Source organism: Lagenorhynchus albirostris, chromosome 20 (genome assembly GCF_949774975.1).
Source record: "Lagenorhynchus albirostris chromosome 20, mLagAlb1.1, whole genome shotgun sequence".
NCBI lineage: Eukaryota > Metazoa > Chordata > Mammalia > Artiodactyla > Delphinidae > Lagenorhynchus > Lagenorhynchus albirostris.
In genome coordinates, this window is record NC_083114.1 from 21472213 (window position 1) to 21497993 (window position 25781).

General features: G+C 69.2%; 12 non-coding genes across 12 annotated transcripts; all 12 read left to right on the forward strand.

Annotated features, from left to right (window-relative positions):
• Positions 1 to 646: 646 nt before the first annotated feature.
• LOC132512332 (5S ribosomal RNA) lies at positions 647 to 765 on the forward strand. Its single transcript, XR_009538066.1, has one exon. It is a non-coding gene; the product is annotated as a 5S ribosomal RNA (ribosomal RNA).
• A 937-nt stretch (positions 766 to 1702) lies between these two features.
• On the forward strand, positions 1703 to 1821 carry LOC132512360 (5S ribosomal RNA). The gene has a single exon (XR_009538096.1). It is a non-coding gene; the product is annotated as a 5S ribosomal RNA (ribosomal RNA).
• An 899-nt stretch (positions 1822 to 2720) lies between these two features.
• LOC132512333 (5S ribosomal RNA) lies at positions 2721 to 2839 on the forward strand. The gene has a single exon (XR_009538067.1). It is a non-coding gene; the product is annotated as a 5S ribosomal RNA (ribosomal RNA).
• A 2717-nt stretch (positions 2840 to 5556) lies between these two features.
• LOC132512334 (5S ribosomal RNA) lies at positions 5557 to 5675 on the forward strand. The gene has a single exon (XR_009538068.1). It is a non-coding gene; the product is annotated as a 5S ribosomal RNA (ribosomal RNA).
• A 2727-nt stretch (positions 5676 to 8402) lies between these two features.
• Positions 8403 to 8521, forward strand: LOC132512335 (5S ribosomal RNA). Its single transcript, XR_009538069.1, has one exon. It is a non-coding gene; the product is annotated as a 5S ribosomal RNA (ribosomal RNA).
• A 2724-nt stretch (positions 8522 to 11245) lies between these two features.
• Positions 11246 to 11364, forward strand: LOC132512337 (5S ribosomal RNA). The gene has a single exon (XR_009538071.1). It is a non-coding gene; the product is annotated as a 5S ribosomal RNA (ribosomal RNA).
• Positions 11365 to 12301: 937 nt separating this feature from the next.
• LOC132512338 (5S ribosomal RNA) lies at positions 12302 to 12420 on the forward strand. Its single transcript, XR_009538072.1, has one exon. It is a non-coding gene; the product is annotated as a 5S ribosomal RNA (ribosomal RNA).
• A 2724-nt stretch (positions 12421 to 15144) lies between these two features.
• LOC132512339 (5S ribosomal RNA) lies at positions 15145 to 15263 on the forward strand. Its single transcript, XR_009538073.1, has one exon. It is a non-coding gene; the product is annotated as a 5S ribosomal RNA (ribosomal RNA).
• A 937-nt stretch (positions 15264 to 16200) lies between these two features.
• Positions 16201 to 16319, forward strand: LOC132512340 (5S ribosomal RNA). Its single transcript, XR_009538075.1, has one exon. It is a non-coding gene; the product is annotated as a 5S ribosomal RNA (ribosomal RNA).
• A 2725-nt stretch (positions 16320 to 19044) lies between these two features.
• LOC132512341 (5S ribosomal RNA) lies at positions 19045 to 19163 on the forward strand. Its single transcript, XR_009538076.1, has one exon. It is a non-coding gene; the product is annotated as a 5S ribosomal RNA (ribosomal RNA).
• A 2725-nt stretch (positions 19164 to 21888) lies between these two features.
• LOC132512342 (5S ribosomal RNA) lies at positions 21889 to 22007 on the forward strand. Its single transcript, XR_009538077.1, has one exon. It is a non-coding gene; the product is annotated as a 5S ribosomal RNA (ribosomal RNA).
• A 2724-nt stretch (positions 22008 to 24731) lies between these two features.
• Positions 24732 to 24850, forward strand: LOC132512343 (5S ribosomal RNA). Its single transcript, XR_009538078.1, has one exon. It is a non-coding gene; the product is annotated as a 5S ribosomal RNA (ribosomal RNA).
• The last annotated feature ends 931 nt before the right edge of the window (positions 24851 to 25781 follow it).

The following is a 25781-nucleotide window of genomic DNA, read 5'->3' on the forward strand; positions in this document are numbered from 1 at the left end:
GGCCCGCGAGCCCCTCGACCTGCACCTGGCCGCCCCCACCGGCGCCCAGCCCCGGCGCCGCCACCTGTGTGCCGGTGTGTCCCTCCACAGCTCCCTCCGACAGAAGCCCCCCCCCACACCACCCCGCCCCTCTGGCGTGTCACCGCGGCCGGGTGCGGGAGCGGGATCGAGGGCAGGGGCCGCTTCCCCGGGCCTGCCGGCCACCAGGGGCGGGGTCCTGAGCTCGGCGGGGGCTGTGGGGGCAAGGGTGGCCTGGCCGGGGCTGAGGGGCCGTGGCGACTCAATGGTGGCTCCCAGTGGCTTCGGGCCAGCTGCTGTCAGGCAGGAGGGCCGGCCCGGGCTGCGGCCGGGCTGCGCCTAGCGCCGCGTGGGCGGGCAGGGCCGAGGCCCAAGGGACCTGTGAGCGACGTGCGGGATCTTGGGCGGGGCGCCAAGCGCCGAAGGGTTTGCTGGGTCACGGCCGCCCTGGGCTGGGAGGTGGTCGCCAAACCCTCCGCCGCCGCCCGATACCCGAGACCTCCGTTCCCCCTGCCTGGGCGGGCGAGGGGGCCCTGCCGGGGCGGGCCGGCCCGGCCTCCGGGCTGGCGTTAAGGCGCCAGCGCCAGCGAAAGTGGGCCTCAAGAGGCAGCCCGCGGCCCCCGCCCCCGTCTACGGCCATACCACCCTGAACGCGCCCGATCTCGTCTGATCTCGGAAGCTAAGCAGGGTCGGGCCTGGTTAGTACTTGGATGGGAGACCGCCTGGGAATACCGGGTGCTGTAGGCTTTTTGCCTCCCGCTCCGCCCGCCTTCTCCTTCACTCGCCCGCGGCGGGGGCCGCCGGCACCGCCCCCGCCGGGCCCCGCTGCAGGCCCCGCCTCCTCAGGCCCCTCCCACCACGGCGCGCGCCGGCGGGGGCGCTCCCCGCCGGCCCGGCCGGCCAGGCGGCCAGAAGGCGGCCCTGGAAGGCAGCCGCACCCCAGACGCTCCTGGGGCGGCTGGCCCGGACTCAGACTCCGCCGCGGGCCCAGTTGCCGTCCTTTCGGCCCGCGAGCCCCTCGACCTGCACCTGGCCGCCCCCACCGGCGCCCAGCCCCGGCGCCGCCACCTGTGTGCCGGTGTGTCCCTCCACAGCTCCCTCCGACAAAAGCCCCCCCCCCACACCACCCCGCCCCTCTGGCGTGTCACCGCGGCCGGGTGCGGGAGCGGGATCGAGGGCAGGGGCCGCTTCCCCGGGCCTGCCGGCCACCAGGGGCGGGGTCCTGAGCTCGGCGGGGGCTGTGGGGGCAAGGGTGGCCTGGCCGGGGCTGAGGGGCCGTGGCGACTCAATGGTGGCTCCCAGTGGCTTCGGGCCAGCTGCTGTCGGGCAGGAGGGCCGGCCCGGGCTGCGGCCGGGCTGCGCCTAGCGCCGCGTGGGCGGGCAGGGCCGAGGCCCAAGGGACCGCGGGCCCCGGGCCCTGAAGCCTCCGGGGCCACGTGCCTGTGAGCGACGTGCGGGATCTTGGGCGGGGCGCCAAGCGCCGAAGGGTTTGCTGGGTCACGGCCGCCCTGGGCTGGGAGGTGGTCGCCAAACCCTCCGCCGCCGCCCGATACCCGAGACCTCCGTTCCCCCTGCCTGGGCGGGCGAGGGGGCCCTGCCGGGGCGGGCCGGCCGCCGGGCTGGCGTTAAGGCGCCAGCGCCAGCGAAAGTGGGCCTCAAGAGGCAGCCCGCGGCCCCCGCCCCCGTCTACGGCCATACCACCCTGAACGCGCCCGATCTCGTCTGATCTCGGAAGCTAAGCAGGGTCGGGCCTGGTTAGTACTTGGATGGGAGACCGCCTAGGAATACCGGGTGCTGTAGGCTTTTTGCCTCCCGCTCCGCCCGCCTTCTCCTTCACTCGCCCGCGGCGGGGGCCGCCGGCACCGCCCCCGCCGGGCCCCGCTGCAGGCCCCGCCTCCTCAGGCCCCTCCCACCACGGCGCGCGCCGGCGGGGGCGCTCCCCGCCGGCCCGGCCGGCCAGGCGGCCAGAAGGCGGCCCTGGAAGGCAGCCGCACCCCAGACGCTCCTGGGGCGGCTGGCCCGGACTCAGACTCCGCCGCGGGCCCAGTTGCCGTCCTTTCGGCCCGCGAGCCCCTCGACCTGCACCTGGCCGCCCCCACCGGCGCCCAGCCCCGGCGCCGCCACCTGTGTGCCGGTGTGTCCCTCCACAGCTCCCTCCGACAAAAGCCCCCCCCCCACACCACCCCGCCCCTCTGGCGTGTCACCGCGGCCGGGTGCGGGAGCGGGATCGAGGGCAGGGGCCGCTTCCCCGGGCCTGCCGGCCACCAGGGGCGGGGTCCTGAGCTCGGCGGGGGCTGTGGGGGCAAGGGTGGCCTGGCCGGGGCTGAGGGGCCGTGGCGACTCAATGGTGGCTCCCAGTGGCTTCGGGCCAGCTGCTGTCGGGCAGGAGGGCCGGCCCGGGCTGCGGCCGGGCTGCGCCTAGCGCCGCGTGGGCGGGCAGGGCCGAGGCCCAAGGGACCTGTGAGCGACGTGCGGGATCTTGGGCGGGGCGCCAAGCGCCGAAGGGTTTGCTGGGTCACGGCCGCCCTGGGCTGGGAGGTGGTCGCCAAACCCTCCGCCGCCGCCCGATACCCGAGACCTCCGTTCCCCCTGCCTGGGCGGGCGAGGGGGCCCTGCCGGGGCGGGCCGGCCGCCGGGCTGGCGTTAAGGCGCCAGCGCCAGCGAAAGTGGGCCTCAAGAGGCAGCCCGCGGCCCCCGCCCCCGTCTACGGCCATACCACCCTGAACGCGCCCGATCTCGTCTGATCTCGGAAGCTAAGCAGGGTCGGGCCTGGTTAGTACTTGGATGGGAGACCGCCTGGGAATACCGGGTGCTGTAGGCTTTTTGCCTCCCGCTCCGCCCGCCTTCTCCTTCACTCGCCCGCGGCGGGGGGGGGGGGGTGGGGGTGGGGGTGGGGGGCAGCCGGCTCCGCCCCCGCCGAGCCCCGCTGCAGGCAGTAGTCAAGGTGGTTTGCCTGCCCGAGCAGGAAGCTTGGGCGATGGCAGAAGCGGGAAGAAACTCTTGAGCACAGGTTCTTGGGATCCACGGAGCAGCGCATGCACATGCGATGGCTGCCTACACAGCTGGCTTGCTTGTCTGTGGGGAAAGGCGAGATGGGTCAGGGCCTGGGTTCCTGAGGGGCTGAGAATCAAGGCAGGGATAGAAGAAAGGGGACAGGCCCACATCCCCTGAACCCACGCCGGCGCCCACTCACCTTTGTGGAAAATACGATTGAAAAGTGCCCGCAAGAATCTCTTCAGATGCCTCCAGAGTTGAGGGAAGAAGGGGAGGGGGGAGGCCGGGAGCAGGGTGAGCCCTGAAATCCAACCCTTGTCCGGTCACACCCCAGCAGCCCTCCCACCTCAGCCCCTTCAAGACCCCAGGGCTCCCCCAACCGCGCTGCACAGATCCTGCCCTGACCATAGTCACCACGTTGATCCCCACGTTGAGCAAGATGAAGCTGACCGGGATCAGAAGAATTGAGTATCCTTGCTCCTGGCATTTCCTGGGGATGGGGCCAGTGAACGGCTCGGCTCGGTAGTAGTTTCGCTCACCCATGGCCGTTGGTCCCAGGACTGCCTGGGCCCCCTGCCCTCCAGTTTTAACTGGGAGCCAGACTGGGTCATAATGGGGCAGGTGGTGAGGTCACAGTGAGGGAGGGGGATGAAAAGGAGGGCCCAGAGTGGCATTCCCTGGTAACCAGGGTCAGGTAAGCTGAGGCTGGACAGTCAAACAGGGCCCGGTGGCCGGCATACATCCCCTCGAGCGGTCATTCATTCGCTCACCGCCCGCTGACTCACTTGTTCAAATGACACATTGCGTCTCTTGGCCCCTCTTGAGACTAGGAAGACCTTGGCCTCAGAGGCCTGCTGAAGGCCTGGCTGGAGTCCAGAGCCTCAGCCTTCTTCATGCCCTTCACTGGGCCTGGAGCTGGACCTGCCCAGATGTGGAACCTCCCAGTTTGGAAGCAACTTCTTGTATGAGGCTCTCTGTGGACAGGGACAGCTGAGACACAGAGGAGGTGCCCAGAGACCAGGGGTTTGGAGTCTGCAGCTGCAGATGTACTTAGTGCATGGTATAGGACCAGGAGGGGCCTGCTGGCGGAACTGTGGCCACTAAACCAAAGGGACCCTCAGGCCAAGAAGGGGACACTGGCTTCTTATTGCAGGAAGCCAAGCGCAGGGACCCAGGCTGGCAGAAGGAGTGGCGCTTCCAAGCCACAGACCACCAATGTTTCCTGGACTCTGGCGCTCTTTATTCCTCTCTCCATGCCCTGCCGCCCCCTGCCCCTACCCCCATTTGCTGCTGGTAAGTTCATTTTCCCAGTCTGGCTCCCGTGCAGAGAGGGCCTGGAGGCCGAGGTGGAAGGTAGCAGCGAGTTGGCCCGCGCTTGGCCCTCCTGCGGTTGCCGCTTCAGCACCAGACTGTCATACACCTGGTAGTTGGCATGGCCTCCCGGGTTCCGGCTGAGTGGCATGAAGGTGGGCGGGGGTGGAGGGTGCTCGGTAGCCTGGACGTCGGGCAGGAGGTGAGAGGGGCGGAGGAGCAGCGCTGAGCTGGGAGCCGGGGCCCGCTGGTCCGAGGCCTCGGCCAGTACCGTGAGGGAGGCGGAGGTGGCCACAGGGCGGCGCAAGGGCAGGATCTCAGCCCATTCGGCCGCCGGGTGCCGCACCTCGTGGGGATCGCGGGAGTAATCCAAGTGTCCCGTGGAGGGGTGCAGGCTGCGGTTGGACTCGCTGTGAGCACAGCTGGGGAGGCTACGTCTGTGGGCCGGTGGGGTGTCGCGCTACCAGGCTTCGGGCCGGTAGCCCCGAGGCACCAGAGCGGATGGAGGCTCAGAGCCCTCCAGACCCAGACTCCGCCGCGGGCCCAGTTGCCGTCCTTTCGGCCCGCGAGCCCCTCGACCTGCACCTGGCCGCCCCCACCGGCGCCCAGCCCCGGCGCCGCCACCTGTGTGCCGGTGTGTCCCTCCACAGCTCCCTCCGACAAAAGCCCCCACCACCACCACCCCGCCCCTCTGGCGTGTCACCGCGGCCGGGTGCGGGAGCGGGATCGAGGGCAGGGGCCGCTTCCCCGGGCCTGCCGGCCACCAGGGGCGGGGTCCTGAGCTCGGCGGGGGCTGTGGGGGCAAGGGTGGCCTGGCCGGGGCTGAGGGGCCGTGGCGACTCAATGGTGGCTCCCAGTGGCTTCGGGCCAGCTGCTGTCGGGCAGGAGGGCCGGCCCGGGCTGCGGCCGGGCTGCGCCTAGCGCCGCGTGGGCGGGCAGGGCCGAGGCCCAAGGGACCGCGGGCCCCGGGCCCTGAAGCCTCCGGGGCCACGTGCCTGTGAGCGACGTGCGGGATCTTGGGCGGGGCGCCAAGCGCCGAAGGGTTTGCTGGGTCACGGCCGCCCTGGGCTGGGAGGTGGTCGCCAAACCCTCCGCCGCCGCCCGATACCCGAGACCTCCGTTCCCCCTGCCTGGGCGGGCGAGGGGGCCCTGCCGGGGCGGGCCGGCCGCCGGGCTGGCGTTAAGGCGCCAGCGAAAGTGGGCCTCAAGAGGCAGCCCGCGGCCCCCGCCCCCGTCTACGGCCATACCACCCTGAACGCGCCCGATCTCGTCTGATCTCGGAAGCTAAGCAGGGTCGGGCCTGGTTAGTACTTGGATGGGAGACCGCCTGGGAATACCGGGTGCTGTAGGCTTTTTGCCTCCCGCTCCGCCCGCCTTCTCCTTCACTCGCCCGCGGCGGGGGGGGGGGGGGGGTGGGGGTGGGGGTGGGGGGCAGCCGGCTCCGCCCCCGCCGAGCCCCGCTGCAGGCAGTAGTCAAGGTGGTTTGCCTGCCCGAGCAGGAAGCTTGGGCGATGGCAGAAGCGGGAAGAAACTCTTGAGCACAGGTTCTTGGGATCCACGGAGCAGCGCATGCACATGCGATGGCTGCCTACACAGCTGGCTTGCTTGTCTGTGGGGAAAGGCGAGATGGGTCAGGGCCTGGGTTCCTGAGGGGCTGAGAATCAAGGCAGGGATAGAAGAAAGGGGACAGGCCCACATCCCCTGAACCCACGCCGGCGCCCACTCACCTTTGTGGAAAATACGATTGAAAAGTGCCCGCAAGAATCTCTTCAGATGCCTCCAGAGTTGAGGGAAGAAGGGGAGGGGGGAGGCCGGGAGCAGGGTGAGCCCTGAAATCCAACCCTTGTCCGGTCACACCCCAGCAGCCCTCCCACCTCAGCCCCTTCAAGACCCCAGGGCTCCCCCAACCGCGCTGCACAGATCCTGCCCTGACCATAGTCACCACGTTGATCCCCACGTTGAGCAAGATGAAGCTGACCGGGATCAGAAGAATTGAGTATCCTTGCTCCTGGCATTTCCTGGGGATGGGGCCAGTGAACGGCTCGGCTCGGTAGTAGTTTCGCTCACCCATGGCCGTTGGTCCCAGGACTGCCTGGGCCCCCTGCCCTCCAGTTTTAACTGGGAGCCAGACTGGGTCATAATGGGGCAGGTGGTGAGGTCACAGTGAGGGAGGGGGATGAAAAGGAGGGCCCAGAGTGGCATTCCCTGGTAACCAGGGTCAGGTAAGCTGAGGCTGGACAGTCAAACAGGGCCCGGTGGCCGGCATACATCCCCTCGAGCGGTCATTCATTCGCTCACCGCCCGCTGACTCACTTGTTCAAATGACACATTGCGTCTCTTGGCCCCTCTTGAGACTAGGAAGACCTTGGCCTCAGAGGCCTGCTGAAGGCCTGGCTGGAGTCCAGAGCCTCAGCCTTCTTCATGCCCTTCACTGGGCCTGGAGCTGGACCTGCCCAGATGTGGAACCTCCCAGTTTGGAAGCAACTTCTTGTATGAGGCTCTCTGTGGACAGGGACAGCTGAGACACAGAGGAGGTGCCCAGAGACCAGGGGTTTGGAGTCTGCAGCTGCAGATGTACTTAGTGCATGGTATAGGACCAGGAGGGGCCTGCTGGCGGAACTGTGGCCACTAAACCAAAGGGACCCTCAGGCCAAGAAGGGGACACTGGCTTCTTATTGCAGGAAGCCAAGCGCAGGGACCCAGGCTGGCAGAAGGAGTGGCGCTTCCAAGCCACAGACCACCAATGTTTCCTGGACTCTGGCGCTCTTTATTCCTCTCTCCATGCCCTGCCGCCCCCTGCCCCTGCCCCCATTTGCTGCTGGTAAGTTCATTTTCCCAGTCTGGCTCCCGTGCAGAGAGGGCCTGGAGGCCGAGGTGGAAGGTAGCAGCGAGTTGGCCCGCGCTTGGCCCTCCTGCGGTTGCCGCTTCAGCACCAGACTGTCATACACCTGGTAGTTGGCATGGCCTCCCGGGTTCCGGCTGAGTGGCATGAAGGTGGGCGGGGGTGGAGGGTGCTCGGTAGCCTGGACGTCGGGCAGGAGGTGAGAGGGGCGGAGGAGCAGCGCTGAGCTGGGAGCCGGGGCCCGCTGGTCCGAGGCCTCGGCCAGTACCGTGAGGGAGGCGGAGGTGGCCACAGGGCGCCGCAAGGGCAGGATCTCAGCCCATTCGGCCGCCGGGTGCCGCACCTCGTGGGGATCGCGGGAGTAATCCAAGTGTCCCGTGGAGGGGTGCGGGCTGCGGTTGGACTCGCTGTGAGCACAGCTGGGGAGGCTACGTCTGTGGGCCGGTGGGGTGTCGCGCTACCAGGCTTCGGGCCGGTAGCCCCGAGGCACCAGAGCGGATGGAGGCTCAGAGCCCTCCAGACCCAGACTCCGCCGCGGGCCCAGTTGCCGTCCTTTCGGCCCGCGAGCCCCTCGACCTGCACCTGGCCGCCCCCACCGGCGCCCAGCCCCGGCGCCGCCACCTGTGTGCCGGTGTGTCCCTCCACAGCTCCCTCCGACAAAAGCCCCCCCCCCACACCACCCCGCCCCTCTGGCGTGTCACCGCGGCCGGGTGCGGGAGCGGGATCGAGGGCAGGGGCCGCTTCCCCGGGCCTGCCGGCCACCAGGGGCGGGGTCCTGAGCTCGGCGGGGGCTGTGGGGGCAAGGGTGGCCTGGCCGGGGCTGAGGGGCCGTGGCGACTCAATGGTGGCTCCCAGTGGCTTCGGGCCAGCTGCTGTCGGGCAGGAGGGCCGGCCCGGGCTGCGGCCGGGCTGCGCCTAGCGCCGCGTGGGCGGGCAGGGCCGAGGCCCAAGGGACCGCGGGCCCCGGGCCCTGAAGCCTCCGGGGCCACGTGCCTGTGAGCGACGTGCGGGATCTTGGGCGGGGCGCCAAGCGCCGAAGGGTTTGCTGGGTCACGGCCGCCCTGGGCTGGGAGGTGGTCGCCAAACCCTCCGCCGCCGCCCGATACCCGAGACCTCCGTTCCCCCTGCCTGGGCGGGCGAGGGGGCCCTGCCGGGGCGGGCCGGCCGCCGGGCTGGCGTTAAGGCGCCAGCGCCAGCGAAAGTGGGCCTCAAGAGGCAGCCCGCGGCCCCCGCCCCCGTCTACGGCCATACCACCCTGAACGCGCCCGATCTCGTCTGATCTCGGAAGCTAAGCAGGGTCGGGCCTGGTTAGTACTTGGATGGGAGACCGCCTGGGAATACCGGGTGCTGTAGGCTTTTTGCCTCCCGCTCCGCCCGCCTTCTCCTTCACTCGCCCGCGGCGGGGGGGGGGGGGGTGGGGGGTGGGGGGGGGGGCAGCCGGCTCCGCCCCCGCCGAGCCCCGCTGCAGGCAGTAGTCAAGGTGGTTTGCCTGCCCGAGCAGGAAGCTTGGGCGATGGCAGAAGCGGGAAGAAACTCTTGAGCACAGGTTCTTGGGATCCACGGAGCAGCGCATGCACATGCGATGGCTGCCTACACAGCTGGCTTGCTTGTCTGTGGGGAAAGGCGAGATGGGTCAGGGCCTGGGTTCCTGAGGGGCTGAGAATCAAGGCAGGGATAGAAGAAAGGGGACAGGCCCACATCCCCTGAACCCACGCCGGCGCCCACTCACCTTTGTGGAAAATACGATTGAAAAGTGCCCGCAAGAATCTCTTCAGATGCCTCCAGAGTTGAGGGAAGAAGGGGAGGGGGGAGGCCGGGAGCAGGGTGAGCCCTGAAATCCAACCCTTGTCCGGTCACACCCCAGCAGCCCTCCCACCTCAGCCCCTTCAAGACCCCAGGGCTCCCCCAACCGCGCTGCACAGATCCTGCCCTGACCATAGTCACCACGTTGATCCCCACGTTGAGCAAGATGAAGCTGACCGGGATCAGAAGAATTGAGTATCCTTGCTCCTGGCATTTCCTGGGGATGGGGCCAGTGAACGGCTCGGCTCGGTAGTAGTTTCGCTCACCCATGGCCGTTGGTCCCAGGACTGCCTGGGCCCCCTGCCCTCCAGTTTTAACTGGGAGCCAGACTGGGTCATAATGGGGCAGGTGGTGAGGTCACAGTGAGGGAGGGGGATGAAAAGGAGGGCCCAGAGTGGCATTCCCTGGTAACCAGGGTCAGGTAAGCTGAGGCTGGACAGTCAAACAGGGCCCGGTGGCCGGCATACATCCCCTCGAGCGGTCATTCATTCGCTCACCGCCCGCTGACTCACTTGTTCAAATGACACATTGCGTCTCTTGGCCCCTCTTGAGACTAGGAAGACCTTGGCCTCAGAGGCCTGCTGAAGGCCTGGCTGGAGTCCAGAGCCTCAGCCTTCTTCATGCCCTTCACTGGGCCTGGAGCTGGACCTGCCCAGATGTGGAACCTCCCAGTTTGGAAGCAACTTCTTGTATGAGGCTCTCTGTGGACAGGGACAGCTGAGACACAGAGGAGGTGCCCAGAGACCAGGGGTTTGGAGTCTGCAGCTGCAGATGTACTTAGTGCATGGTATAGGACCAGGAGGGGCCTGCTGGCGGAACTGTGGCCACTAAACCAAAGGGACCCTCAGGCCAAGAAGGGGACACTGGCTTCTTATTGCAGGAAGCCAAGCGCAGGGACCCAGGCTGGCAGAAGGAGTGGCGCTTCCAAGCCACAGACCACCAATGTTTCCTGGACTCTGGCGCTCTTTATTCCTCTCTCCATGCCCTGCCGCCCCCTGCCCCTGCCCCCATTTGCTGCTGGTAAGTTCATTTTCCCAGTCTGGCTCCCGTGCAGAGAGGGCCTGGAGGCCGAGGTGGAAGGTAGCAGCGAGTTGGCCCGCGCTTGGCCCTCCTGCGGTTGCCGCTTCAGCACCAGACGGTCATACACCTGGTAGTTGGCATGGCCTCCCGGGTTCCGGCTGAGTGGCATGAAGGTGGGCGGGGGTGGAGGGTGCTCGGTAGCCTGGACGTCGGGCAGGAGGTGAGAGGGGCGGAGGAGCAGCGCTGAGCTGGGAGCCGGGGCCCGCTGGTCCGAGGCCTCGGCCAGTACCGTGAGGGAGGCGGAGGTGGCCACAGGGCGCCGCAAGGGCAGGATCTCAGCCCATTCGGCCGCCGGGTGCCGCACCTCGTGGGGATCGCGGGAGTAATCCAAGTGTCCCGTGGAGGGGTGCGGGCTGCGGTTGGACTCGCTGTGAGCACAGCTGGGGAGGCTACGTCTGTGGGCCGGTGGGGTGTCGCGCTACCAGGCTTCGGGCCGGTAGCCCCGAGGCACCAGAGCGGATGGAGGCTCAGAGCCCTCCAGACCCAGACTCCGCCGCGGGCCCAGTTGCCGTCCTTTCGGCCCGCGAGCCCCTCGACCTGCACCTGGCCGCCCCCACCGGCGCCCAGCCCCGGCGCCGCCACCTGTGTGCCGGTGTGTCCCTCCACAGCTCCCTCCGACAGAAGCCCCCCCCCACACCACCCCGCCCCTCTGGCGTGTCACCGCGGCCGGGTGCGGGAGCGGGATCGAGGGCAGGGGCCGCTTCCCCGGGCCTGCCGGCCACCAGGGGCGGGGTCCTGAGCTCGGCGGGGGCTGTGGGGGCAAGGGTGGCCTGGCCGGGGCTGAGGGGCCGTGGCGACTCAATGGTGGCTCCCAGTGGCTTCGGGCCAGCTGCTGTCGGGCAGGAGGGCCGGCCCGGGCTGCGGCCGGGCTGCGCCTAGCGCCGCGTGGGCGGGCAGGGCCGAGGCCCAAGGGACCGCGGGCCCCGGGCCCTGAAGCCTCCGGGGCCACGTGCCTGTGAGCGACGTGCGGGATCTTGGGCGGGGCGCCAAGCGCCGAAGGGTTTGCTGGGTCACGGCCGCCCTGGGCTGGGAGGTGGTCGCCAAACCCTCCGCCGCCGCCCGATACCCGAGACCTCCGTTCCCCCTGCCTGGGCGGGCGAGGGGGCCCTGCCGGGGCGGGCCGGCCGCCGGGCTGGCGTTAAGGCGCCAGCGCCAGCGAAAGTGGGCCTCAAGAGGCAGCCCGCGGCCCCCGCCCCCGTCTACGGCCATACCACCCTGAACGCGCCCGATCTCGTCTGATCTCGGAAGCTAAGCAGGGTCGGGCCTGGTTAGTACTTGGATGGGAGACCGCCTGGGAATACCGGGTGCTGTAGGCTTTTTGCCTCCCGCTCCGCCCGCCTTCTCCTTCACTCGCCCGCGGCGGGGGCCGCCGGCACCGCCCCCGCCGGGCCCCGCTGCAGGCCCCGCCTCCTCAGGCCCCTCCCACCACGGCGCGCGCCGGCGGGGGCGCTCCCCGCCGGCCCGGCCGGCCAGGCGGCCAGAAGGCGGCCCTGGAAGGCAGCCGCACCCCAGACGCTCCTGGGGCGGCTGGCCCGGACTCAGACTCCGCCGCGGGCCCAGTTGCCGTCCTTTCGGCCCGCGAGCCCCTCGACCTGCACCTGGCCGCCCCCACCGGCGCCCAGCCCCGGCGCCGCCACCTGTGTGCCGGTGTGTCCCTCCACAGCTCCCTCCGACAAAAGCCCCCCCCCCACACCACCCCGCCCCTCTGGCGTGTCACCGCGGCCGGGTGCGGGAGCGGGATCGAGGGCAGGGGCCGCTTCCCCGGGCCTGCCGGCCACCAGGGGCGGGGTCCTGAGCTCGGCGGGGGCTGTGGGGGCAAGGGTGGCCTGGCCGGGGCTGAGGGGCCGTGGCGACTCAATGGTGGCTCCCAGTGGCTTCGGGCCAGCTGCTGTCGGGCAGGAGGGCCGGCCCGGGCTGCGGCCGGGCTGCGCCTAGCGCCGCGTGGGCGGGCAGGGCCGAGGCCCAAGGGACCGCGGGCCCCGGGCCCTGAAGCCTCCGGGGCCACGTGCCTGTGAGCGACGTGCGGGATCTTGGGCGGGGCGCCAAGCGCCGAAGGGTTTGCTGGGTCACGGCCGCCCTGGGCTGGGAGGTGGTCGCCAAACCCTCCGCCGCCGCCCGATACCCGAGACCTCCGTTCCCCCTGCCTGGGCGGGCGAGGGGGCCCTGCCGGGGCGGGCCGGCCGCCGGGCTGGCGTTAAGGCGCCAGCGCCAGCGAAAGTGGGCCTCAAGAGGCAGCCCGCGGCCCCCGCCCCCGTCTACGGCCATACCACCCTGAACGCGCCCGATCTCGTCTGATCTCGGAAGCTAAGCAGGGTCGGGCCTGGTTAGTACTTGGATGGGAGACCGCCTGGGAATACCGGGTGCTGTAGGCTTTTTGCCTCCCGCTCCGCCCGCCTTCTCCTTCACTCGCCCGCGGCGGGGGGGTGGGGGGTGGGGGTGGGGGTGGGGGGCAGCCGGCTCCGCCCCCGCCGAGCCCCGCTGCAGGCAGTAGTCAAGGTGGTTTGCCTGCCCGAGCAGGAAGCTTGGGCGATGGCAGAAGCGGGAAGAAACTCTTGAGCACAGGTTCTTGGGATCCACGGAGCAGCGCATGCACATGCGATGGCTGCCTACACAGCTGGCTTGCTTGTCTGTGGGGAAAGGCGAGATGGGTCAGGGCCTGGGTTCCTGAGGGGCTGAGAATCAAGGCAGGGATAGAAGAAAGGGGACAGGCCCACATCCCCTGAACCCACGCCGGCGCCCACTCACCTTTGTGGAAAATACGATTGAAAAGTGCCCGCAAGAATCTCTTCAGATGCCTCCAGAGTTGAGGGAAGAAGGGGAGGGGGGAGGCCGGGAGCAGGGTGAGCCCTGAAATCCAACCCTTGTCCGGTCACACCCCAGCAGCCCTCCCACCTCAGCCCCTTCAAGACCCCAGGGCTCCCCCAACCGCGCTGCACAGATCCTGCCCTGACCATAGTCACCACGTTGATCCCCACGTTGAGCAAGATGAAGCTGACCGGGATCAGAAGAATTGAGTATCCTTGCTCCTGGCATTTCCTGGGGATGGGGCCAGTGAACGGCTCGGCTCGGTAGTAGTTTCGCTCACCCATGGCCGTTGGTCCCAGGACTGCCTGGGCCCCCTGCCCTCCAGTTTTAACTGGGAGCCAGACTGGGTCATAATGGGGCAGGTGGTGAGGTCACAGTGAGGGAGGGGGATGAAAAGGAGGGCCCAGAGTGGCATTCCCTGGTAACCAGGGTCAGGTAAGCTGAGGCTGGACAGTCAAACAGGGCCCGGTGGCCGGCATACATCCCCTCGAGCGGTCATTCATTCGCTCACCGCCCGCTGACTCACTTGTTCAAATGACACATTGCGTCTCTTGGCCCCTCTTGAGACTAGGAAGACCTTGGCCTCAGAGGCCTGCTGAAGGCCTGGCTGGAGTCCAGAGCCTCAGCCTTCTTCATGCCCTTCACTGGGCCTGGAGCTGGACCTGCCCAGATGTGGAACCTCCCAGTTTGGAAGCAACTTCTTGTATGAGGCTCTCTGTGGACAGGGACAGCTGAGACACAGAGGAGGTGCCCAGAGACCAGGGGTTTGGAGTCTGCAGCTGCAGATGTACTTAGTGCATGGTATAGGACCAGGAGGGGCCTGCTGGCGGAACTGTGGCCACTAAACCAAAGGGACCCTCAGGCCAAGAAGGGGACACTGGCTTCTTATTGCAGGAAGCCAAGCGCAGGGACCCAGGCTGGCAGAAGGAGTGGCGCTTCCAAGCCACAGACCACCAATGTTTCCTGGACTCTGGCGCTCTTTATTCCTCTCTCCATGCCCTGCCGCCCCCTGCCCCTGCCCCCATTTGCTGCTGGTAAGTTCATTTTCCCAGTCTGGCTCCCGTGCAGAGAGGGCCTGGAGGCCGAGGTGGAAGGTAGCAGCGAGTTGGCCCGCGCTTGGCCCTCCTGCGGTTGCCGCTTCAGCACCAGACGGTCATACACCTGGTAGTTGGCATGGCCTCCCGGGTTCCGGCTGAGTGGCATGAAGGTGGGCGGGGGTGGAGGGTGCTCGGTAGCCTGGACGTCGGGCAGGAGGTGAGAGGGGCGGAGGAGCAGCGCTGAGCTGGGAGCCGGGGCCCGCTGGTCCGAGGCCTCGGCCAGTACCGTGAGGGAGGCGGAGGTGGCCACAGGGCGCCGCAAGGGCAGGATCTCAGCCCATTCGGCCGCCGGGTGCCGCACCTCGTGGGGATCGCGGGAGTAATCCAAGTGTCCCGTGGAGGGGTGCGGGCTGCGGTTGGACTCGCTGTGAGCACAGCTGGGGAGGCTACGTCTGTGGGCCGGTGGGGTGTCGCGCTACCAGGCTTCGGGCCGGTAGCCCCGAGGCACCAGAGCGGATGGAGGCTCAGAGCCCTCCAGACCCAGACTCCGCCGCGGGCCCAGTTGCCGTCCTTTCGGCCCGCGAGCCCCTCGACCTGCACCTGGCCGCCCCCACCGGCGCCCAGCCCCGGCGCCGCCACCTGTGTGCCGGTGTGTCCCTCCACAGCTCCCTCCGACAGAAGCCCCCCCCCACACCACCCCGCCCCTCTGGCGTGTCACCGCGGCCGGGTGCGGGAGCGGGATCGAGGGCAGGGGCCGCTTCCCCGGGCCTGCCGGCCACCAGGGGCGGGGTCCTGAGCTCGGCGGGGGCTGTGGGGGCAAGGGTGGCCTGGCCGGGGCTGAGGGGCCGTGGCGACTCAATGGTGGCTCCCAGTGGCTTCGGGCCAGCTGCTGTCGGGCAGGAGGGCCGGCCCGGGCTGCGGCCGGGCTGCGCCTAGCGCCGCGTGGGCGGGCAGGGCCGAGGCCCAAGGGACCGCGGGCCCCGGGCCCTGAAGCCTCCGGGGCCACGTGCCTGTGAGCGACGTGCGGGATCTTGGGCGGGGCGCCAAGCGCCGAAGGGTTTGCTGGGTCACGGCCGCCCTGGGCTGGGAGGTGGTCGCCAAACCCTCCGCCGCCGCCCGATACCCGAGACCTCCGTTCCCCCTGCCTGGGCGGGCGAGGGGGCCCTGCCGGGGCGGGCCGGCCGCCGGGCTGGCGTTAAGGCGCCAGCGCCAGCGAAAGTGGGCCTCAAGAGGCAGCCCGCGGCCCCCGCCCCCGTCTACGGCCATACCACCCTGAACGCGCCCGATCTCGTCTGATCTCGGAAGCTAAGCAGGGTCGGGCCTGGTTAGTACTTGGATGGGAGACCGCCTGGGAATACCGGGTGCTGTAGGCTTTTTGCCTCCCGCTCCGCCCGCCTTCTCCTTCACTCGCCCGCGGCGGGGGCCGCCGGCACCGCCCCCGCCGGGCCCCGCTGCAGGCCCCGCCTCCTCAGGCCCCTCCCACCACGGCGCGCGCCGGCGGGGGCGCTCCCCGCCGGCCCGGCCGGCCAGGCGGCCAGAAGGCGGCCCTGGAAGGCAGCCGCACCCCAGACGCTCCTGGGGCGGCTGGCCCGGACTCAGACTCCGCCGCGGGCCCAGTTGCCGTCCTTTCGGCCCGCGAGCCCCTCGACCTGCACCTGGCCGCCCCCACCGGCGCCCAGCCCCGGCGCCGCCACCTGTGTGCCGGTGTGTCCCTCCACAGCTCCCTCCGACAAAAGCCCCCCCCCCACACCACCCCGCCCCTCTGGCGTGTCACCGCGGCCGGGTGCGGGAGCGGGATCGAGGGCAGGGGCCGCTTCCCCGGGCCTGCCGGCCACCAGGGGCGGGGTCCTGAGCTCGGCGGGGGCTGTGGGGGCAAGGGTGGCCTGGCCGGGGCTGAGGGGCCGTGGCGACTCAATGGTGGCTCCCAGTGGCTTCGGGCCAGCTGCTGTCGGGCAGGAGGGCCGGCCCGGGCTGCGGCCGGGCTGCGCCTAGCGCCGCGTGGGCGGGCAGGGCCGAGGCCCAAGGGACCGCGGGCCCCGGGCCCTGAAGCCTCCGGGGCCACGTGCCTGTGAGCGACGTGCGGGATCTTGGGCGGGGCGCCAAGCGCCGAAGGGTTTGCTGGGTCACGGCCGCCCTGGGCTGGGAGGTGGTCGCCAAACCCTCCGCCGCCGCCCGATACCCGAGACCTCCGTTCCCCCTGCCTGGGCGGGCGAGGGGGCCCTGCCGGGGCGGGCCGGCCGCCGGGCTGGCGTTAAGGCGCCAGCGCCAGCGAAAGTGGGCCTCAAGAGGCAGCCCGCGGCCCCCGCCCCCGTCTACGGCCATACCACCCTGAACGCGCCCGATCTCGTCTGATCTCGGAAGCTAAGCAGGGTCGGGCCTGGTTAGTACTTGGATGGGAGACCGCCTGGGAATACCGGGTGCTGTAGGCTTTTTGCCTCCCGCTCCGCCCGCCTTCTCCTTCACTCGCCCGCGGCGGGGGGGTGGGGGGTGGGGGTGGGGGTGGGGGGCAGCCGGCTCCGCCCCCGCCGAGCCCCGCTGCAGGCAGTAGTCAAGGTGGTTTGCCTGCCCGAGCAGGAAGCTTGGGCGATGGCAGAAGCGGGAAGAAACTCTTGAGCACAGGTTCTTGGGATCCACGGAGCAGCGCATGCACATGCGATGGCTGCCTACACAGCTGGCTTGCTTGTCTGTGGGGAAAGGCGAGATGGGTCAGGGCCTGGGTTCCTGAGGGGCTGAGAATCAAGGCAGGGATAGAAGAAAGGGGACAGGCCCACATCCCCTGAACCCACGCCGGCGCCCACTCACCTTTGTGGAAAATACGATTGAAAAGTGCCCGCAAGAATCTCTTCAGATGCCTCCAGAGTTGAGGGAAGAAGGGGAGGGGGGAGGCCGGGAGCAGGGTGAGCCCTGAAATCCAACCCTTGTCCGGTCACACCCCAGCAGCCCTCCCACCTCAGCCCCTTCAAGACCCCAGGGCTCCCCCAACCGCGCTGCACAGATCCTGCCCTGACCATAGTCACCACGTTGATCCCCACGTTGAGCAAGATGAAGCTGACCGGGATCAGAAGAATTGAGTATCCTTGCTCCTGGCATTTCCTGGGGATGGGGCCAGTGAACGGCTCGGCTCGGTAGTAGTTTCGCTCACCCATGGCCGTTGGTCCCAGGACTGCCTGGGCCCCCTGCCCTCCAGTTTTAACTGGGAGCCAGACTGGGTCATAATGGGGCAGGTGGTGAGGTCACAGTGAGGGAGGGGGATGAAAAGGAGGGCCCAGAGTGGCATTCCCTGGTAACCAGGGTCAGGTAAGCTGAGGCTGGACAGTCAAACAGGGCCCGGTGGCCGGCATACATCCCCTCGAGCGGTCATTCATTCGCTCACCGCCCGCTGACTCACTTGTTCAAATGACACATTGCGTCTCTTGGCCCCTCTTGAGACTAGGAAGACCTTGGCCTCAGAGGCCTGCTGAAGGCCTGGCTGGAGTCCAGAGCCTCAGCCTTCTTCATGCCCTTCACTGGGCCTGGAGCTGGACCTGCCCAGATGTGGAACCTCCCAGTTTGGAAGCAACTTCTTGTATGAGGCTCTCTGTGGACAGGGACAGCTGAGACACAGAGGAGGTGCCCAGAGACCAGGGGTTTGGAGTCTGCAGCTGCAGATGTACTTAGTGCATGGTATAGGACCAGGAGGGGCCTGCTGGCGGAACTGTGGCCACTAAACCAAAGGGACCCTCAGGCCAAGAAGGGGACACTGGCTTCTTATTGCAGGAAGCCAAGCGCAGGGACCCAGGCTGGCAGAAGGAGTGGCGCTTCCAAGCCACAGACCACCAATGTTTCCTGGACTCTGGCGCTCTTTATTCCTCTCTCCATGCCCTGCCGCCCCCTGCCCCTGCCCCCATTTGCTGCTGGTAAGTTCATTTTCCCAGTCTGGCTCCCGTGCAGAGAGGGCCTGGAGGCCGAGGTGGAAGGTAGCAGCGAGTTGGCCCGCGCTTGGCCCTCCTGCGGTTGCCGCTTCAGCACCAGACGGTCATACACCTGGTAGTTGGCATGGCCTCCCGGGTTCCGGCTGAGTGGCATGAAGGTGGGCGGGGGTGGAGGGTGCTCGGTAGCCTGGACGTCGGGCAGGAGGTGAGAGGGGCGGAGGAGCAGCGCTGAGCTGGGAGCCGGGGCCCGCTGGTCCGAGGCCTCGGCCAGTACCGTGAGGGAGGCGGAGGTGGCCACAGGGCGCCGCAAGGGCAGGATCTCAGCCCATTCGGCCGCCGGGTGCCGCACCTCGTGGGGATCGCGGGAGTAATCCAAGTGTCCCGTGGAGGGGTGCGGGCTGCGGTTGGACTCGCTGTGAGCACAGCTGGGGAGGCTACGTCTGTGGGCCGGTGGGGTGTCGCGCTACCAGGCTTCGGGCCGGTAGCCCCGAGGCACCAGAGCGGATGGAGGCTCAGAGCCCTCCAGACCCAGACTCCGCCGCGGGCCCAGTTGCCGTCCTTTCGGCCCGCGAGCCCCTCGACCTGCACCTGGCCGCCCCCACCGGCGCCCAGCCCCGGCGCCGCCACCTGTGTGCCGGTGTGTCCCTCCACAGCTCCCTCCGACAGAAGCCCCCCCCCCACACCACCCCGCCCCTCTGGCGTGTCACCGCGGCCGGGTGCGGGAGCGGGATCGAGGGCAGGGGCCGCTTCCCCGGGCCTGCCGGCCACCAGGGGCGGGGTCCTGAGCTCGGCGGGGGCTGTGGGGGCAAGGGTGGCCTGGCCGGGGCTGAGGGGCCGTGGCGACTCAATGGTGGCTCCCAGTGGCTTCGGGCCAGCTGCTGTCGGGCAGGAGGGCCGGCCCGGGCTGCGGCCGGGCTGCGCCTAGCGCCGCGTGGGCGGGCAGGGCCGAGGCCCAAGGGACCGCGGGCCCCGGGCCCTGAAGCCTCCGGGGCCACGTGCCTGTGAGCGACGTGCGGGATCTTGGGCGGGGCGCCAAGCGCCGAAGGGTTTGCTGGGTCACGGCCGCCCTGGGCTGGGAGGTGGTCGCCAAACCCTCCGCCGCCGCCCGATACCCGAGACCTCCGTTCCCCCTGCCTGGGCGGGCGAGGGGGCCCTGCCGGGGCGGGCCGGCCGCCGGGCTGGCGTTAAGGCGCCAGCGCCAGCGAAAGTGGGCCTCAAGAGGCAGCCCGCGGCCCCCGCCCCCGTCTACGGCCATACCACCCTGAACGCGCCCGATCTCGTCTGATCTCGGAAGCTAAGCAGGGTCGGGCCTGGTTAGTACTTGGATGGGAGACCGCCTGGGAATACCGGGTGCTGTAGGCTTTTTGCCTCCCGCTCCGCCCGCCTTCTCCTTCACTCGCCCGCGGCGGGGGGGTGGGGGGTGGGGGTGGGGGTGGGGGGCAGCCGGCTCCGCCCCCGCCGAGCCCCGCTGCAGGCAGTAGTCAAGGTGGTTTGCCTGCCCGAGCAGGAAGCTTGGGCGATGGCAGAAGCGGGAAGAAACTCTTGAGCACAGGTTCTTGGGATCCACGGAGCAGCGCATGCACATGCGATGGCTGCCTACACAGCTGGCTTGCTTGTCTGTGGGGAAAGGCGAGATGGGTCAGGGCCTGGGTTCCTGAGGGGCTGAGAATCAAGGCAGGGATAGAAGAAAGGGGACAGGCCCACATCCCCTGAACCCACGCCGGCGCCCACTCACCTTTGTGGAAAATACGATTGAAAAGTGCCCGCAAGAATCTCTTCAGATGCCTCCACAGTTGAGGGAAGAAGGGGAGGGGGGAGGCCGGGAGCAGGGTGAGCCCTGAAATCCAACCCTTGTCCGGTCACACCCCAGCAGCCCTCCCACCTCAGCCCCTTCAAGACCCCAGGGCTCCCCCAACCGCGCTGCACAGATCCTGCCCTGACCATAGTCACCACGTTGATCCCCACGTTGAGCAAGATGAAGCTGACCGGGATCAGAAGAATTGAGTATCCTTGCTCCTGGCATTTCCTGGGGATGGGGCCAGTGAACGGCTCGGCTCGGTAGTAGTTTCGCTCACCCATGGCCGTTGGTCCCAGGACTGCCTGGGCCCCCTGCCCTCCAGTTTTAACTGGGAGCCAGACTGGGTCATAATGGGGCAGGTGGTGAGGTCACAGTGAGGGAGGGGGATGAAAAGGAGGGCCCAGAGTGGCATTCCCTGGTAACCAGGGTCAGGTAAGCTGAGGCTGGACAGTCAAACAGGGCCCGGTGGCCGGCATACATCCCCTCGAGCGGTCATTCATTCGCTCACCGCCCGCTGACTCACTTGTTCAAATGACACATTGCGTCTCTTGGCCCCTCTTGAGACTAGGAAGACCTTGGCCTCAGAGGCCTGCTGAAGGCCTGGCTGGAGTCCAGAGCCTCAGCCTTCTTCATGCCCTTCACTGGGCCTGGAGCTGGACCTGCCCAGATGTGGAACCTCCCAGTTTGGAAGCAACTTCTTGTATGAGGCTCTCTGTGGACAGGGACAGCTGAGACACAGAGGAGGTGCCCAGAGACCAGGGGTTTGGAGTCTGCAGCTGCAGATGTACTTAGTGCATGGTATAGGACCAGGAGGGGCCTGCTGGCGGAACTGTGGCCACTAAACCAAAGGGACCCTCAGGCCAAGAAGGGGACACTGGCTTCTTATTGCAGGAAGCCAAGCGCAGGGACCCAGGCTGGCAGAAGGAGTGGCGCTTCCAAGCCACAGACCACCAATGTTTCCTGGACTCTGGCGCTCTTTATTCCTCTCTCCATGCCCTGCCGCCCCCTGCCCCTGCCCCCATTTGCTGCTGGTAAGTTCATTTTCCCAGTCTGGCTCCCATGCAGAGAGGGCCTGGAGGCCGAGGTGGAAGGTAGCAGCGAGTTGGCCCGCGCTTGGCCCTCCTGCGGTTGCCGCTTCAGCACCAGACTGTCATACACCTGGTAGTTGGCATTGCCTCCCGGGTTCCGGCTGAGTGGCATGAAGGTGGGCGGGGGTGGAGGGTGCTCGGTAGCCTGGACGTCGGGCAGGAGGTGAGAGGGGCGGAGGAGCAGCGCTGAGCTGGGAGCCGGGGCCCGCTGGTCCGAGGCCTCGGCCAGTACCGTGAGGGAGGCGGAGGTGGCCACAGGGCGCCGCAAGGGCAGGATCTCAGCCCATTCGGCCGCCGGGTGCCGCACCTCGTGGGGATCGCGGGAGTAATCCAAGTGTCCCGTGGAGGGGTGCAGGCTGCGGTTGGACTCGCTGTGAGCACAGCTGGGGAGGCTACGTCTGTGGGCCGGTGGGGTGTCGCGCTACCAGGCTTCGGGCCGGTAGCCCCGAGGCACCAGAGCGGATGGAGGCTCAGAGCCCTCCAGACCCAGACTCCGCCGCGGGCCCAGTTGCCGTCCTTTCGGCCCGCGAGCCCCTCGACCTGCACCTGGCCGCCCCCACCGGCGCCCAGCCCCGGCGCCGCCACCTGTGTGCCGGTGTGTCCCTCCACAGCTCCCTCCGACAGAAGCCCCCCCCCCACACCACCCCGCCCCTCTGGCGTGTCACCGCGGCCGGGTGCGGGAGCGGGATCGAGGGCAGGGGCCGCTTCCCCGGGCCTGCCGGCCACCAGGGGCGGGGTCCTGAGCTCGGCGGGGGCTGTGGGGGCAAGGGTGGCCTGGCCGGGGCTGAGGGGCCGTGGCGACTCAATGGTGGCTCCCAGTGGCTTCGGGCCAGCTGCTGTCGGGCAGGAGGGCCGGCCCGGGCTGCGGCCGGGCTGCGCCTAGCGCCGCGTGGGCGGGCAGGGCCGAGGCCCAAGGGACCGCGGGCCCCGGGCCCTGAAGCCTCCGGGGCCACGTGCCTGTGAGCGACGTGCGGGATCTTGGGCGGGGCGCCAAGCGCCGAAGGGTTTGCTGGGTCACGGCCGCCCTGGGCTGGGAGGTGGTCGCCAAACCCTCCGCCGCCGCCCGATACCCGAGACCTCCGTTCCCCCTGCCTGGGCGGGCGAGGGGGCCCTGCCGGGGCGGGCCGGCCGCCGGGCTGGCGTTAAGGCGCCAGCGCCAGCGAAAGTGGGCCTCAAGAGGCAGCCCGCGGCCCCCGCCCCCGTCTACGGCCATACCACCCTGAACGCGCCCGATCTCGTCTGATCTCGGAAGCTAAGCAGGGTCGGGCCTGGTTAGTACTTGGATGGGAGACCGCCTGGGAATACCGGGTGCTGTAGGCTTTTTGCCTCCCGCTCCGCCCGCCTTCTCCTTCACTCGCCCGCGGCGGGGGGGTGGGGGGTGGGGGTGGGGGTGGGGGGCAGCCGGCTCCGCCCCCGCCGAGCCCCGCTGCAGGCAGTAGTCAAGGTGGTTTGCCTGCCCGAGCAGGAAGCTTGGGCGATGGCAGAAGCGGGAAGAAACTCTTGAGCACAGGTTCTTGGGATCCACGGAGCAGCGCATGCACATGCGATGGCTGCCTACACAGCTGGCTTGCTTGTCTGTGGGGAAAGGCGAGATGGGTCAGGGCCTGGGTTCCTGAGGGGCTGAGAATCAAGGCAGGGATAGAAGAAAGGGGACAGGCCCACATCCCCTGAACCCACGCCGGCGCCCACTCACCTTTGTGGAAAATACGATTGAAAAGTGCCCGCAAGAATCTCTTCAGATGCCTCCACAGTTGAGGGAAGAAGGGGAGGGGGGAGGCCGGGAGCAGGGTGAGCCCTGAAATCCAACCCTTGTCCGGTCACACCCCAGCAGCCCTCCCACCTCAGCCCCTTCAAGACCCCAGGGCTCCCCCAACCGCGCTGCACAGATCCTGCCCTGACCATAGTCACCACGTTGATCCCCACGTTGAGCAAGATGAAGCTGACCGGGATCAGAAGAATTGAGTATCCTTGCTCCTGGCATTTCCTGGGGATGGGGCCAGTGAACGGCTCGGCTCGGTAGTAGTTTCGCTCACCCATGGCCGTTGGTCCCAGGACTGCCTGGGCCCCCTGCCCTCCAGTTTTAACTGGGAGCCAGACTGGGTCATAATGGGGCAGGTGGTGAGGTCACAGTGAGGGAGGGGGATGAAAAGGAGGGCCCAGAGTGGCATTCCCTGGTAACCAGGGTCAGGTAAGCTGAGGCTGGACAGTCAAACAGGGCCCGGTGGCCGGCATACATCCCCTCGAGCGGTCATTCATTCGCTCACCGCCCGCTGACTCACTTGTTCAAATGACACATTGCGTCTCTTGGCCCCTCTTGAGACTAGGAAGACCTTGGCCTCAGAGGCCTGCTGAAGGCCTGGCTGGAGTCCAGAGCCTCAGCCTTCTTCATGCCCTTCACTGGGCCTGGAGCTGGACCTGCCCAGATGTGGAACCTCCCAGTTTGGAAGCAACTTCTTGTATGAGGCTCTCTGTGGACAGGGACAGCTGAGACACAGAGGAGGTGCCCAGAGACCAGGGGTTTGGAGTCTGCAGCTGCAGATGTACTTAGTGCATGGTATAGGACCAGGAGGGGCCTGCTGGCGGAACTGTGGCCACTAAACCAAAGGGACCCTCAGGCCAAGAAGGGGACACTGGCTTCTTATTGCAGGAAGCCAAGCGCAGGGACCCAGGCTGGCAGAAGGAGTGGCGCTTCCAAGCCACAGACCACCAATGTTTCCTGGACTCTGGCGCTCTTTATTCCTCTCTCCATGCCCTGCCGCCCCCTGCCCCTGCCCCCATTTGCTGCTGGTAAGTTCATTTTCCCAGTCTGGCTCCCGTGCAGAGAGGGCCTGGAGGCCGAGGTGGAAGGTAGCAGCGAGTTGGCCCGCGCTTGGCCCTCCTGCGGTTGCCGCTTCAGCACCAGACGGTCATACACCTGGTAGTTGGCATGGCCTCCCGGGTTCCGGCTGAGTGGCATGAAGGTGGGCGGGGGTGGAGGGTGCTCGGTAGCCTGGACGTCGGGCAGGAGGTGAGAGGGGCGGAGGAGCAGCGCTGAGCTGGGAGCCGGGGCCCGCTGGTCCGAGGCCTCGGCCAGTACCGTGAGGGAGGCGGAGGTGGCCACAGGGCGCCGCAAGGGCAGGATCTCAGCCCATTCGGCCGCCGGGTGCCGCACCTCGTGGGGATCGCGGGAGTAATCCAAGTGTCCCGTGGAGGGGTGCGGGCTGCGGTTGGACTCGCTGTGAGCACAGCTGGGGAGGCTACGTCTGTGGGCCGGTGGGGTGTCGCGCTACCAGGCTTCGGGCCGGTAGCCCCGAGGCACCAGAGCGGATGGAGGCTCAGAGCCCTCCAGACCCAGACTCCGCCGCGGGCCCAGTTGCCGTCCTTTCGGCCCGCGAGCCCCTCGACCTGCACCTGGCCGCCCCCACCGGCGCCCAGCCCCGGCGCCGCCACCTGTGTGCCGGTGTGTCCCTCCACAGCTCCCTCCGACAGAAGCCCCCCCCCACACCACCCCGCCCCTCTGGCGTGTCACCGCGGCCGGGTGCGGGAGCGGGATCGAGGGCAGGGGCCGCTTCCCCGGGCCTGCCGGCCACCAGGGGCGGGGTCCTGAGCTCGGCGGGGGCTGTGGGGGCAAGGGTGGCCTGGCCGGGGCTGAGGGGCCGTGGCGACTCAATGGTGGCTCCCAGTGGCTTCGGGCCAGCTGCTGTCGGGCAGGAGGGCCGGCCCGGGCTGCGGCCGGGCTGCGCCTAGCGCCGCGTGGGCGGGCAGGGCCGAGGCCCAAGGGACCGCGGGCCCCGGGCCCTGAAGCCTCCGGGGCCACGTGCCTGTGAGCGACGTGCGGGATCTTGGGCGGGGCGCCAAGCGCCGAAGGGTTTGCTGGGTCACGGCCGCCCTGGGCTGGGAGGTGGTCGCCAAACCCTCCGCCGCCGCCCGATACCCGAGACCTCCGTTCCCCCTGCCTGGGCGGGCGAGGGGGCCCTGCCGGGGCGGGCCGGCCGCCGGGCTGGCGTTAAGGCGCCAGCGCCAGCGAAAGTGGGCCTCAAGAGGCAGCCCGCGGCCCCCGCCCCCGTCTACGGCCATACCACCCTGAACGCGCCCGATCTCGTCTGATCTCGGAAGCTAAGCAGGGTCGGGCCTGGTTAGTACTTGGATGGGAGACCGCCTGGGAATACCGGGTGCTGTAGGCTTTTTGCCTCCCGCTCCGCCCGCCTTCTCCTTCACTCGCCCGCGGCGGGGGCCGCCGGCACCGCCCCCGCCGGGCCCCGCTGCAGGCCCCGCCTCCTCAGGCCCCTCCCACCACGGCGCGCGCCGGCGGGGGCGCTCCCCGCCGGCCCGGCCGGCCAGGCGGCCAGAAGGCGGCCCTGGAAGGCAGCCGCACCCCAGACGCTCCTGGGGCGGCTGGCCCGGACTCAGACTCCGCCGCGGGCCCAGTTGCCGTCCTTTCGGCCCGCGAGCCCCTCGACCTGCACCTGGCCGCCCCCACCGGCGCCCAGCCCCGGCGCCGCCACCTGTGTGCCGGTGTGTCCCTCCACAGCTCCCTCCGACAAAAGCCCCCCCCCCACACCACCCCGCCCCTCTGGCGTGTCACCGCGGCCGGGTGCGGGAGCGGGATCGAGGGCAGGGGCCGCTTCCCCGGGCCTGCCGGCCACCAGGGGCGGGGTCCTGAGCTCGGCGGGGGCTGTGGGGGCAAGGGTGGCCTGGCCGGGGCTGAGGGGCCGTGGCGACTCAATGGTGGCTCCCAGTGGCTTCGGGCCAGCTGCTGTCGGGCAGGAGGGCCGGCCCGGGCTGCGGCCGGGCTGCGCCTAGCGCCGCGTGGGCGGGCAGGGCCGAGGCCCAAGGGACCGCGGGCCCCGGGCCCTGAAGCCTCCGGGGCCACGTGCCTGTGAGCGACGTGCGGGATCTTGGGCGGGGCGCCAAGCGCCGAAGGGTTTGCTGGGTCACGGCCGCCCTGGGCTGGGAGGTGGTCGCCAAACCCTCCGCCGCCGCCCGATACCCGAGACCTCCGTTCCCCCTGCCTGGGCGGGCGAGGGGGCCCTGCCGGGGCGGGCCGGCCGCCGGGCTGGCGTTAAGGCGCCAGCGCCAGCGAAAGTGGGCCTCAAGAGGCAGCCCGCGGCCCCC